Here is a 12,903-nt window from a genome sequence, read left to right as displayed (position 1 = left end):
AAAATTCATTCTTTCCCTAAATTGTTTAATTTAGTTGTTATTGTTATTGATTGTTGTTGGGAATGCTGTTAGTGGCTTCATAAAGCCTTAGATTGTTGCATGTGATCATTAATTTGGTTTAAATTATCAATTTTCTCTACTAAAATTTTCTAAAAGTCTTGGGAGGTTCAATTTATAAGGGAGACTCTGTCGAAATTTTTTAAAATTCATTCTTCCCCCTAAATTGCTTAAATTTAGTTTTTAAGTATTTAGGAATTTAGATTTTTGAAATAGTTTAAAGGTAATAACATTAGCTATATTATTTAGGAGTTGACATGTGGATCCTAGTTGGATAAATGCTAGACGAATGAGTGATGAGTATGATAATGGGGTGAAGAAATTTTTAGAATTTGCTAAGAAAAATGTTGTTGACAGTAGTGCAAGGTCCTATTGTCCTTGTATTAATTGCTTGAATGAGAGGAGATTAGGTGTTGATGAAATAAGAGAGCACTTGATTTATGATGGGATTTGCAAGAATTATAAGGTATGGATTTGGCATGGTGAATGATTGAAAAATTATAGTAACACGTCTCATATGTGAAAGTTGATAATTTGAATGATGAAATAGATATGCATGAAGATTGGTTAGAGGACATGATCCTTAATGTTAGGAAAGAAGCTTTTGAACAAGCACATGAGTATGATAACTTGGGCACTGATGCGGAGAAGCCTCTATACCCAAGGTGCACTAATTTTAGTTTGTTATCTAGGGTGTTAAAACTAATTACCTTAAAGGCAAGAGTTGGGTGGAGTGATCAAAGTTTTACTTGGTTGCTAGAGTTACTTCAAATAATGTTGCCAAAAGGCAACATACTACCAAATTATTATTATGATGCCAAGAAGATCTTATGTCCGATGGGTATGAAGTATAAAAATACATGCATGCCTTAATGATTGTATGTTGTATAGAAAAGAGCTTGAAAGAGAGGAGAAGTGTTTGAAATGTGAGGCACCACTGTACAAAGAGAAAGGGGCTCCTGCAAAGGTTTAATGGTATCTTCCAATTATACTAAGATTCAAGTGCTTATTTGCAAATACCAATGATGCGAAGAACTTGATATGGCATGCAAATGAGAGGATATCTGATGAAAAACTTTGACATCCAGTCGATTCTCCTCAGTGGAAGAAAATTAATCAATTGTTTTCTGAATTTGGCAATGAGCCAAGAAACCTGAGGCTTGGACTTTCTACTGATGGAATGATTTACAACCTATCACCTTGGTTGTGCATAACAAAAGTACATAATGCTATTCATGTTGATTTCAAGACCAAAACAACTTGGAAATGATATTGATATTTACCTAAGACCTCTAATTGAAGATTTGAAAGGGTTATAGGAGGTAGGTGTGGAAGTGTTTGATGCAAATTGGAAGGAAAATTTTAAGTTACATGCTATGATTTTGTACTATAAATGATTTTCCTGCATATGAGAATTTGTTCTGCTATAGTGTGAAAGAAAGTTATAAAGCTTGTTCAATTTGTAAAGAAAGCACAAACTACCATCAACTTCAACATGAAAGAAAGACAGTCTACCTTGGCCATCGGAGGTTTCTCAGACGAGATCACCTTTATCATAAATTGAAAAAAGCTTTTCATGTCACCAAGAGCACAATCATGCTCCAGATGCTTTGACTGTGGATCAAATATTTGAACGGGTGAAAGACATCAATATTGTCTTTTATAAGACTAAAAAAGAACATAGGTGTAAAAAACATATAGGAAAAAGGTCTATCTTTTTTAACCTTTCATATTGGCACAATCTTAAAGTGAGGCATTGTATTGATGTTATGCACATAGAGAAAAACGTGTGTGATAATATTATTAGAATGCTTCTGAACATACTAGGTAAGACTAAGGACGGTGTGAACATAAGATTGAATTTGAAAGAAATAGAAATACGAGAGGATTTACACCGAAGACTATAAGGTAAGCGAACTTATTGTCCCCCAGCCTTTCATATATTGTGCAAGTTTGAGAAAATAAGTTTCTATCAGTGTTTACATGGAATTAAAATTCCTTTGGTAGTATTCTTCAAATATTGGGAAGCTTGTGTCTGTGAAAGAGTTAAAACTGATAGGCTTAAATTCTTATGATTGCCATGTCTTGATGCAGCAACTATTACCTTTAGCTATTCGAGGCATATTGAAAGAAGATTTAAGACTCACAATAACTAGACTCTATTTCTTTTTCAATGCTTTATGCAGTAAAGTTATTGATCCCTGTAAACTGGAAGAGTTAGAACAAGAAGCTTGTATAATCTTGTGCCAACTTGAGATGCACTTTCTTCCTATATTTTTTTTAACATTATGGTTTACCTAATAGTGCATTTAGTGAGGAAGGTAAAATTGTATGGCACCTAGTTGAGAGATATATGAAAATACTAAAAGGATATGTCAAGAATCCATATTGACCTGAAGCATCGATAGTTGAAAAATATGTTGCCAAAGAGGCCATGGAATTTTGTTCTGATTACTTGTCAAGTACAAAGTCAATTAAACTTGCTAAATCTCGTCATAAGAAGAGGCAATTAGGTCAAGGCACATGTGAAGTATCAGTAAAGAGCATGAGTTATGATGAATTATAAGGAGTATATTTATATATTTTGAATAATATTGATGAAGTTAAAGATTACATTTTCTTCTCACAAAAAACTTCTAAAGGTAGAAAACTATCGAATGAGAATGACTGAACAAAAGTTGTTGAAAGAGCATATAGGATTTTTGTAGATTGGTTCAAGTAGAGAGTTTTGAATGAAAGTAGCGTTTCTGATACAGTTAAATGGTTAGCAGGAGGTCCTAACTTTGATGTTATATGTTAGAGTGTATATGATATCAATGGGTATTCTATACAAAATCCTTGGATGAAAAGAGTACAATGTAAAATAGTAGGGTTATGATAGTAGCTAAAGCCGTTCACTTCTCTAGCTCAAAAGATAATAAACTTAAATTAGCAGCAAGGACTTATTTTGGGGTTATTAAAGAGATTTGGGAAGTTGATTATATAAAATTTAAAGTTCCTATTTTCAAATGCAAATGGGTTGACATTAATAGTGTTCATGATGATAAGTTAGGATTCATAATGGTTGATCTTAAAAAACTAACTTATGGGGATAAGCCATTTATCATGGCAAACCAAGCTAAACAAGTTTTCTATGTGATAGATCCAGAAAATAAAAATTGGTCAATAGCACTGAAAGGAAAAATTGTGATTGATAGTGATGATAATCAAGAATCAAGCTTTAATATTTATGAAACCCCTACTTTCTCATTGGGGCTACCAATTTTGAATGTAGTAAATAAAGTAGATGACGAACATACCACAAGAAGTGATCATCATGAAGGGATATGGGAGAATATCCCTATATGAATTTAGTTTTTAATTAAAGTATGTTTTTTTAAGTTCAATTAAATTTATATTATGTGTTTTTAATTATCTTATATTTGTTTATTTTTCTAATTAATTTAATTTATATGAATTAATAGGAACATGGAGAATTAGAGTGAACATGGTGATGACACTCAGAGCTAGTCCACAACTAGCTAGCCACTTGGTTGAGTCAAGTCAGGGCACCCTTAGTGAGAGCCAATCTATGAGGAGAGGTAGATATGGCACATGATTAAGAGATCTGACAAGTAGGAGTGCTGGGCATAGGTTACCAATCCAATTTGATTAGAGATGGAATCCGATAGGGAACACAAGGCCAAGTTTGTTAGTTTTCTTAACCTCCTATCTCGTACCAAGCCCTCTATTGTATTTAAAGACTGGCCTGATGTGCCAGAATATATGAAGGACCATATATGGGAAAGTATTCAGGTATGAAATTAATTTATGCATGTAGTTATATATCATTGTTAAATTATTGATTATCATCTTGTGTTTCAATTGCAGCTCACGTACAATGTTCTTTCTAATCAAGATTGCCAACACAAGTTGATTTCCTATTATGGAACATGTTAGAGAAATTTCAAGACTGATCTTGCTAGGAGATATATCCATATCGAGGTGCCAAAGGGTCAAGCTCGTCTTAATCCTCTCGACACATACCAATTCCTTGATGAAGATACTTGGCAAGAATTTGTCAAGATTTAAACTTCTGAAAAGCTTTGATCTATTGATTTCTAATTGATTTAAGTTTTGTTTAGTTTTACTTCAATTATAAAATTGAAAATTCATTTTTTAATAGGAAAAACGAGCTAAAGGGCAAGAAATTGCTCAACAAAATCAATGCTCCCACACGCTGTCTTGTGGGGGTTATGCTAAGGCTAATCCTTCCATACTCCTTTCTCCGCCATCTCCCATCTCTTGAGAGAAGAAATGGAGATATGGACATTAATACAAAAAAGGAGGCAAAAAAGGCTATACAAGCGAGATGGCGTGCAAGATTGCTGAGAGGATTGTAAGTAATATTATTATTTCTTGTCCCTTTAAATTTCTATACAATTATATATAATATTAATTAAGATTGTTATTTTTATGTTACAGGATGCTTTTAAGGAGCAATAAGCCTAAGGAAGTTTCATTTTAGAGGGCAAAAATGATATTTTGACGGTTGCAATAGGAAAACTAGAGCATCTAGGTTGTGTGAGGGGCATTGGATATGGTGTGGGTATAAGAGACTACTTTGGAGCAGCTTTTCACCCCAACTCAGGAGGTGTAGTGACTAGAAAAGAGCTTGAAATAGTAATATCCACTGTGAGGTAGCAGACTAAAGAAGAGTTTGAAGCTTCATTCACAGCCCAGCTTTTATAAATGAAGGAGCAAATGAAGGAAGAGATGATGAGCATGATGAGCTCACGACAAGAGACGCCTACTAAACCAGTTCATACATCTCCTGGATTTCATAGCACAAAAGGGAGTAATATTCTTGAGCATGTGTTAGAGGTCCTTTTGGTGACAACATTGGTGAACCATGCGAGATGTTTTTAGAAGATCTTGATAGACGCTTGGTTGCTCTTAGTAGCATTTATAACTTAGGGTCAACCATCCACTATAAACAAATTCAAGATTATTAAGTAAGAGTGGTGGTTGAAGATCCAAAAGTGCCAAAAGCATTGGTTCCATTCCTTACTGATGAGCTGAAGACTGTAGCAGAAGCTATTGGCAAGTTTATCTTGTGGCCCAAAAAACCTGTGAATATGGTTCAAGCTATGGTATGCAATTTTATTATGTGGCAACTTTTACTAAAATATTTTCTTACTAACTATTTCTTTCTTTTTATTATATATAATAGCTTCCCTTGCCGAATCTCTCAAAACTTCTAGAAACCTCATTAACTCCACACTAACTAATGATCTTAATGGCGTATGATCCATTATTCAAACTCAAAGATTTAGAAATGGATTTGGAGGTTGTGGGTAAGAAAGATATGATAGTGACAATTGAATGAGAAGATTTGCTTCGACTTTTGTCAAATAATTAGCTTACCATACCACACATTGAACTATTTTTGATGTAAGTTTATGTTTCTTTAAAGCAATTAACTTAATTATCAAGTCTAGTGATCTAACACAATTGCATTGATGTAGGTACCTTCATCATTTGTGCATCATATCGGGCAAAGGTGATAAGTTTGGATTCCTTTGCCCGCATCACATGATAGAGAAAGGGAATACTTTAGAGTTAAGGGCCCAGTATCTCTAGTAAAGAATATATGAAGTCAAGAAGGATGTTTTTATGGCTTTATATGTGCTCTTGTAAGGATTAATTTGTAATTAATAGATTTACTTTAACTTATCATATTTTGCAGGAACCATTGGCAGTTTTTGTTCTTTCAATGAAGAGCAACATTATTGTCTTCTTATGTTCCCTTCATTATAAACTTGGGAAGGAAATGAAGAAGACAATAAACTCGTAAGTATTTGTGCAAAAATATTTATATAATTTACACTAAATATTTTAGTTACTAACTTGGTGATCTTGATCATAGAGCAATGAAAACATATCAAAATATGGTCTTGCAAAAGCACGGACATGAGCTCAAGGATCCTACATGGATCTAGCCAAAGGTTATGCTATACTTTATGAATATGTTCAATTACTAAGATTTTTTGTTGATTTCTTATGATTTATTCTTATACAGAGCCGTAGACAACCAGTGAAGACGAACTTGTGCAGCCTATATGTGATGAGACATATGCTCAACATTATCACATTGGGCATGACTGAATTTACATAAGAGATAAATATATTTTTAAAAGTTTTATTTTATTATATTATTTGAGAGTACATAATAAGCCTCTTTTACAAATTATATTTTAGATGTTTGACAATTCAAATCCATTCCCTGAAGCCAAAATTGAAGACATTCGCATACGTTGGATAACTTATTTTGGGAAAAATTTGTGAGTTTTATAGAAAGTTTCATACAATTTAAGAAGTTTGTTAGTTGTAGACAACTTTGAAAACATTTGTTGACATAATGGTTTGTTTTGGATAGCTCAATAGTTTTTAAATAATTTATAGATAACTTTCAGTTTTGGATAGTTGTTAATTTAATTTTATATTAAAAATTATAAATACATTGTGCTGTTTAATTTGGCTGTGGTAATTTTTGTATAGAGAGTAGGGTAAATTTAAAAATATGGATGTTTATTTTAAAAGTAAAATATACTTTTTACTGTGGTTATTACCATAATCGATGTAGAAATTACTATTTTACATCTGTTAATGTAAAAATCAGTATAAAATATTAAATTTTCTATAGCAGTTGGAACATAATCACTATAGAAAGTACACTTTCTATAGCGGTTGGGGCTGCAACCAATGTAGAAAGTACTTTCTACTTTCTACATTGGTTGCAGCCCCAACCGCTATAGAAAGTGTTGCAGTTATTAATTTTTGAATTGTTGATCTATTTTCTACATTGGTTATGGTTAGCTAATGTAGAATATATATTTTTTTATAGCGGTCGTATAACCGATGTAGAAAGTTAGATTTTCTACATTCCCTGTAACAACATTGCCTATTTAATAGCTGTAAAAAGTCATTTTTAATCGCTAGAAAAAGTTATTTTTGTAGTAGTGAAATTAGCTCCCCTTTTATGGGATTGAGTATTGAAAATTTGATATATGTGTGTTTAGTTAGTTGCAGTGTATTGCACGGGTCTATAATGGTCTACTGTATGTGGTATAAGGGTTGATGTAGGCTTTTGGTTTTTGTGTTATGGTTTGAACACCCAAATTGTGTGTTTATGTAAAAAAAGAGTGATTTTACAAAGGGTATCCATTTTTTGATAGAAAAATGTTTTAGTTGTGAAATCAATGTAATTAGCTAGAGTTAGGAGAATGTTCTTTGTATGCACCTAAATTATTTCAATTGAACGTTGGATGGAAAAATGTGATGTGTCGAAACTAAAAAGTTCATCCCAAGTACTGTCATTTGATAGCTATGTGTTATTCTGAAGTGTGCAATGTGCTGTGGCACATGGCACAAAGTCAACACACTGCGATACATCTGCAACATGTCGTGACGCACCTCTCTACTACACTATTTTGGTTGTTTTTCAACTATTTTACAAATGCATCAAGTTACTCAGGATCCTATGGTTTCGCATATGTTTAAACTCAAATTAGGTGTTTAGAGAAAGTCTAATGGTTTATTTTTGTTCATGAAAACTTGGGATTCCTATTTTTGAAAATTGTACAACTATGAAATTTATGAGTTATCTCTTAACTACCTTGACTTTCAGAGATTAAATGTGTTTAAGTAAGGAATATTACAACTTGCTATCAGATATTTCAACTTGGTATCAGTTTCTCTTGTTTTGAGAACTAGTATGTGGTTTGTGTATAAAGAGTTGAATTTGCTTGTGAATTGTGCATTTGCATATAGAAAGTTTAACATTATACATATGTTGTTTTTTTCCTTGAGTTAGTGCTAACTCTTTTCTTGTAGGGGAACTTCCATCTTTAGGAAGGAAGAATGGTGCAAACAAGGAATATGGCCAGTAATATTCTAGTAATTGTATCAAGACAAGAGTGGGAAGTCTTGGTACAAGACGAGGATATAGTCCCAAGTAAGCAAGAGCAAGTTGAGTTGGGACAAGGCTCGGAACAAGTTGGGAAACAACTAAGACCTTCTACGGGCAATGATGATTTACTACTCGAGTTGAGAACAATGCTGAAGAGGAGTGAGAGAAGGATTGCTGAATATGAGGAAATTTTTAAGAAGAGACCAGGAGAGACCAATAAGACTGTGGAGAAAGTTAGAGGCAGTCACAATAAAAAGAGACATGATAAGGAGGGATATGGCTACTCTGATGATGATTACTATGAGAAGAGTGAACCAAGGAGGCCGAAACTAGTGAGGCTTAAAGGGAAAGAGTTGGAGAGCTCTATTTATTTGGCTTTAAAGAAGTTTACTTGTACAAATCCTAAATCTTTTGAGGATTCCAACTTCCATGGAGAATAGAGTCGTGGAGAAATGGATTGATTAGCTAGACACAATCTTTTGGTTCTGACTTGCACATCTGAGTAGCGGATGCTCCTTGCCACATTTATACATGAGGATGTTGCCAGGCAGTGGTGGAAAATTGTTAGGCTAATGGATGGCTCTTTGATGACATAGAATGAGTTTAGACTATAAAAATTGAGATCCATGAATTTTTTTTTGGTTTAATATCCATCAAGGCTTTTAAAATATTAGGCTTTTTATATTTTGATATTTTATATTATTTTATTGATGTTTTATCAATTAATAAATGTGGAAGACAATGAGAGAAATACAAGGGAGGAGATAGCTCAAATTGTTAACATAATTCAATAAAAAAAGACAAGCAAATGATCGAAGTAGAGTTTTACAACTAACCCTAATTAATAAATCAAATCTCTCTCTCTCTCTCTCTCTCTCTCTCTCACACACCTACCTTTACTAAATGTATTTATCATTAATTCTAAATCAAATTTACAATCCATTACAAATTAGGTAAAGGTGCATATTTGGCTGTATACTATTTTTTGAAGAGTATTTGGTAGCCTAAACTATTAAATGGTATAAAATAAATTACGAACTTTCAAAAATAGAGCATCCAATAGCCCATTGTTAACTTCAGCTGACGAATGTTATGTGGGGTCCACAATGACACGTGGCATGGCATGTCAGCATGGTAAAGGTGCAAATTTATCCACGAACTATTCTTCAAGAAGCACTGGGTAACCTCTACTATAAACAAAAGTGCCATCCAACAACTTCACCTCAATTTTGATCAAACATCGTTTATTTTTATACTTATGAGGCCCCAAAGCATTAATCTCATCAATCTTACTACCCTCATTTTCACTCTCAACTCAAGAAGAAGGAGTTCAAAGAGTTCTTATCTAAAGACATTCACGAAGACAACTTTAACAAAGTAGAAGAAATAATTTATGGCTAAATTAAGCTAGAATCAGGCTTCTCTCATGCATAAGAAAATTAAGCTTCTACTTTGTTGGCATCGTCTTTGTGAATATCTTTAAATAAGAACTTTTTGAATCTCTTCTCTTTGAGCTAATACTGAGAATGAAGGCAAGAAGATTGAAGAAATTAATGCTTTGTGGGCCTCATATGTATAAAAATAAATGGTGTTTGGTCAAAATTGAGGAGAATGAGTTGGATGGTCTGTTTTCTTATAATAGAGGCTACTCAGTGTTCTTTGAAAAATAATTTATGGATAAATTTGCACCTTTACCATGCTAATGTGTCATACTTATGTCATGTCATGTGTCATTATGGGCTTCACATAACGTACGTTAGTTGAAGTTAGCGGCGGGCTACTAGATGCTTCATTTTCAAAGCTCATGATTTATTTTACATCATATGATAATTTAGGCTATCAAACGTTTCTCAAAAAATAGTATATGGCTAAATTTGCTACTTTACCCTAATAAATCAAACCTAAGAAATAATAATAATAATAATAATAATAATAATAATAATAATAATAATAAATTGCTAAAATAAAATAAATCTAATCAGTCTTGTGTTTCATCATTCCAATCCAACCAGCATGAAAAAAAAAATCATTCTAACACACCACAAAATTTCCAAACATAGAAATATGACATTCATGAGGAAATGTCAATTAATTATTCCAATTAATTAACGATTGCTGAATGTTAACCATGATAATATGAGATTTAAATTCGATGGTTGTACTTAATACAGGTATTGAGTGTCTATACTATTTGAGTTATTAAAATCTAAATTAACAATTCAGATAAACTCACTGACTCATTAATCTCAAAAAACATATAAATTTGTAACCATTGATTTAAATTTATGGTTTGCACACCCATGTCTTGAGAACCCCACTCTGAATTTGACCACAATCTAATATAAATTAATAACACATTTGTCACAAGAATGAATTGTACTGTGGTTGGATCATGTGAAATTGGACCCTCTTTTCAGATTCAAGTATTGTAAATAAAAGGAAAAAAGTTATCAATCAACGAGTTTTGTTGATAACTAATATTCAATTCAACTGACTAATTTAAGTGGGTATAAATGATTGGCGAACTATCCGGCGATACATGTAAGTTCAATTTCGGAAAATCACAAATTTGTTTTGAATGATGGCATCAGATAATGACTTCTTAAAAAATAAAAATAAAGAAAAATCTGTCCAAATAATTTTTTTATTTAAACATCCATTAAAGAAATGTAAATGAATATACACAGACAACATAAACAAAAATTTTAAAGTTATTAAACTATAATTAATTATTGAAAATAATAATATAAATAAATATATTAAATTTTAATTGCATAATCTGTTTCGTTCAATGAAATTAATGATTTGGATTTGTTGATTGTACTTAATATAAGCATTGAGTATTTGTACCATCTGAACCATAAAAATTTAAATCAATAGTTATGAATTCATAGTTTATTTGCGATCAATGAATGAGTAAATTTATCTAAACTGTTAATTCAGATTTTAATGACTCAGATAATATATGCACTCAATACCTATAATAAGTACAACTATCGAATCCAAATCTTAAAATAAAATAAAATAAAAATACATTTGCATGTCTTTGCTCTTCATTTTCTAAGTTACATGTCTACCTAACCTAAGACCCTTATCGGATCCATTCATCTACTACATTTTAATGAGGATAAGATTTATATATGTCATTTTATATACTTAATATGCTTATATTCAATCAAATTATAATAAGTGAATCTTAATATTTTAATAAAATTAATAATAAGAATTTATTATAAGATAAATAATATCTAAAAATTTACATATATTAATTTAATTGAAAACAAATATATTAATTATATGCATTTTAATAGCTATTTTCAATTTTATTTGTTGAACTAAGTCTTTTGATGATAACAAATCAAGAAAAATGTATTTGTTACTTATACAAATTGAATATCATGAATCAAATTATAAAATATTAAGAAATAGAAATGCTATGATGAGTAGAGTTGTAGGACATGGAGAGTTGGTTATTATACCATGAGCCACAACAGACGTGACCTAAGTCATGGCAAGTGTGTCAATGAATTGTTGGCTGTGGCAAAGGTGCTCTTGATCATGGTGAACTAATGCAATTTTTCTTAATGATTGTTTTGCCCTTCATCTTTCCTTTCTCAATGTTAAGTCTTATATTCCATGTTTTCGCATGTTTTCAAATACACTGATTCTTGCATGATTTAATTCCACTATTTAATCTAAAACAATTTTGAGATCCCAATCTTTTGATTTTCTTTATGAAATAAATATTATGGTTTAGTCATGATTGATCCTTATGATTAAGGATTGCCGATTAGTTAGATTAATTGAACTTAATGACAGAGGTTATTACAACTAATGACGCAATCGCAGTGAAGGGTTTGGGACTGGTGAGTTCTCTATTTTCCCTTTCAAAATTGAGGACATTTTTGTACATTCACCCCATTCTTTTTTTAATATTAAAATCAATTTGGTCCTTAAATTTGACTTGATTCTTGGAAACAATTTCTCTTCTAAAAAGGAATTTTCTAGTAATTTTTTCATTATTTTACCTAATTTTAAATTTTATTTATAAAATTATTAAATATACAATAATATAAAAATTTTAAAGTACAATCGTATAGAAAAATGAAAATAAAAAAAGTAAAAGGCAGGAAATGAAAAACATTCATGAATAAATTTGAAAAGAGAATTTTTTTTTTTCAAAAATCTTCTCATATTTAGAGAGAAAGTTTAAAAAAAAAAATTGTGGATCTAACATATTATTTTTCATCAATTTCCTCGCTCTCCCATCTTTTTCCTTGGCAAACAAGGGGAGGGAGGGGGGATTTAGTTTTTCCTTCACTTTTCTTCCCCTTTACCTTTTTTTTTTCTCGTGTATCTTTAGCCACAATAGAATATTAGATCCTGGCTTTATGAGTTTGTTAATGTTGTTATTTAGATTGTCATCCCTTTACCCAAAGAAGAAAGATAGAAAGAAAGAGGATTTGTTAAACCTAAACCAAAACAACACACATAATGTGAAAAGCAGGTATAATGTGTAGCCGGAGAAAGGGTGCGTGATTAACGATTATCAATTGAAAAGCAATCAAGTTTTTTAAAAGTCACTTTTATTTTTGACTTTTGTTTTTGACGTGGACAAAAAATATTAACACATTTTTAAATACAATAGTTTTATATCTATCATATTTTATCAAATTCACACATTGTTATGTATAATTGAGAATAGCTCTTCTAAATTATATTATTTTCATCAACAAATTCGAACACTTTTTTTAAAAAAAATAAACTATATTCAAACACTTCACCTTGTGCTTAAAAAAGATTATTTCACTCAACTCTTATAAAAAGGGTAAAACATTATTTATAAAAAGGATACAAAAACAGGTGTTGGTTTTAATAAAAAAAGTTATGGTAAG

Source organism: Prosopis cineraria, unplaced genomic scaffold (genome assembly GCF_029017545.1).
Source record: "Prosopis cineraria cultivar Desert tree isolate PC_DT_omini unplaced genomic scaffold, ASM2901754v1 PC1695, whole genome shotgun sequence".
In the NCBI taxonomy this organism is placed as follows: Eukaryota; Viridiplantae; Streptophyta; class Magnoliopsida; order Fabales; family Fabaceae; genus Prosopis; species Prosopis cineraria.
Note: the sequence above shows the minus strand (reverse complement) of the source record.